Below are 2,664 nucleotides of genomic sequence, written 5' to 3' on the forward strand. Positions count from 1 at the left end.
CGCTTGTGCACAATAACAATTAGTACTTTTTGCTTTTGGCGGCCAATTAAAGTAAACAATACTGGGGGCAATGTCAGCTGCCAATCGAAAGGATAAAACCACAACCACAGCACTGAAGGGGCGGCGAGCAGCGCCGTATCTGGCGGGCGGCCGTCAGACTCACTACATACATACATAAGCGTTAGCTGCCCTCTTTCCAGCAATACCGGCATAGGAGCTGAGGTGATTTCGCTAATAGCTGGTGTGTAAACAAATTGAAAACTGCAGTTTAATGCCGCGGCATAACAGCAACTCCATTATTTGTTTGTGTCTTTTCTGTCTGCCTCGCTGGAATAGTTGAGTGTACATTTGTGTAAACATTTGTCTAATGGATTCTCTGCCAACAATTTGCATATGTGCACATATCTACATATTATACATATTAACATACATACATACACACATATATGCATGCCAGCGTTGCAACAAAGTGCAATTTAGAGTAACCACTGTGTGGATTACAAAGCTGTGTGCTACGTTTATATTGGCTATATGTAAATGCAACAATTTGCTCATTTTACTGCTGCTTATTTATTGCCACTGTCGATTTAAAAGCAACAACGGAAGTCGAGAAGATTTGCATATTCGCTTTTTAAATATTTGCTATACAATTTAAAATTTCCAACCGATTTAAGATTGTCGATTATTTGCTGTACGAAGATGTTTAATTAATTTTTAAAGTATGCAATGGAAATTTAAACTTCATATAACATCTACTGTCAAAAACAAAAGTTTAAATACACAGCATTTTTCAAAATGTATGCACCAATTTTTATTTTTATTTTTTCCGCTAACTTTTTATGAAAATATAGTTCATACTACAACAAAAGAAAACATAAAAATAAAATCTCGAAACTTTGTGCAAAACTCAGGACGCTTGGCTGACGATGCTCCGGTGAAAAGATCCTTCGACTCCGCACCCATGGATGCACAACGAAAGCAAGGACGTCCACGAACACAATGGGCGGACCAAGTGCAGAAGCTCCTGCCCGCACTTGGGATGAACAACTGGCGCAAATCCACAAAGGACAGAGGAGACTGGTGAAGGTTGTACTGTGACATAAGAAGAAGAACAATTTTAGTATAACAAAGTGCCAGTTTGATTTTTGGCAATTTTTTTTAACGCAGTTTCTTCCATACAAATTATCTTCGACAATTTTTTAGTATGAAAGAAAATAGTAACTCCTCCGAGAGAAAATGACTAAAAATCAGTGCAAATTTTTAGCAACTTCAAACTTGAACTTTATAACAATTTTAAGGGGCTATAAACTGCTTTTTACAATTAAAAAAAAAGTCATTAGAAAGTTGCAAGTAACTATGAAAACTTATTGAATTTTCCTGAGTTTTGTATAAAGATTAGTTTATCTTTATGTTTTTTGTTGTAGTATGAACTATATTTTCATGAAAAGTTAGCGGGAAAAAAATAAAATGTTTTGCACACATTGCGAAAAATTATTCATTTTTTTATTTCATTAAATTTTTATTTTGTGCAAATTCATCACACTTTTTTTAATTCAAAACTATAAACTATTTGTTTTTCTTAAATATATTTATAAAATTTTCTCATTTAATTATACTTCTTATTTTTCATTTTATTTATTTGAATTTATTTAATTTTATTCCAAATTTTTGTAGGTTTTTTTCTATATTTCATTATACAAACATAAGTATTTGTATACTTTTTCAATTTGTTTTTTTTTTGTAACTTAATTTTATTTTACTTAGTTTTATTTTTTTATGAATTTCAATATCTTAAAATAGATATTTTATTTTTTCATATTGTTTACATTTTGTTTAATTGTGTTTCATTTATTTTTTGTTTCTTAATTCTTGTATTTTTTACTTACCTGCTTTTTTGTTTCTCAAAATATTTATTTTTTTATTGCATTATATTTATATACATATGTATATAATTTTTGTTTTTATGTTTTTTTTTAATATCTTTAACGTAATCCATTTTATTATTTTTTCGTTCATTTTATTTATATATTTTTTTTTTAATTTTTACTTGCATGTTTCAGTGTTGTTTTTTATTGTAAATATTCTATTTGCTTTTATTTTATTTGTAATTTAATTTAGCCTATTTGTGTTATTTTGCTTTGTTGTATTTTTTTATTATTTCTTGAATTCTACTTTATTTTTTGCATTTATTTTATTTTTTTATAAGAATATTTATTTTATTACATATCGTCACCTGAAATGTAAAATAACTTAACAACATCGTCACTGAAATGGAAAAAGGCGTAATTATTATTTTATTTTTTTTTTTCATAAAACGATGTGGGGAGTTGTAATTCCATGAAATCAAAAAGTGAAATTGAATTTTTTATAAGTTACGACTTTTTGTGTGACGATATAGTTGAATTTTTTAATATTTATTACTTCATTTGATTTTATATTCTTTTTTATTTTTCTTTAAACTTCAATGGTCCGTAGCTGAAAGTTTTTTCGCTGCTAATTTCCCCAATTAAGTCCAATATATACAAAACTATGCAAGTGAAAAAGCCGTTTACAAATTGTTGGATGACAACTTCATTACGATATGTTGCACGCAAGCACATAAACAAATGTCAAATGTTACGAAAACTACAAGAACTTACACTTCCTTGCAATGGGGTTTCTTTA

The sequence above is a fragment of the Rhagoletis zephyria genome, unplaced genomic scaffold (assembly GCF_001687245.7).
Source record: "Rhagoletis zephyria isolate East Lansing unplaced genomic scaffold, Rhagoletis_zephyria_1.1 Rzeph_scaffold_02240, whole genome shotgun sequence".
Taxonomy (NCBI): Eukaryota; Metazoa; Arthropoda; class Insecta; order Diptera; family Tephritidae; genus Rhagoletis; species Rhagoletis zephyria.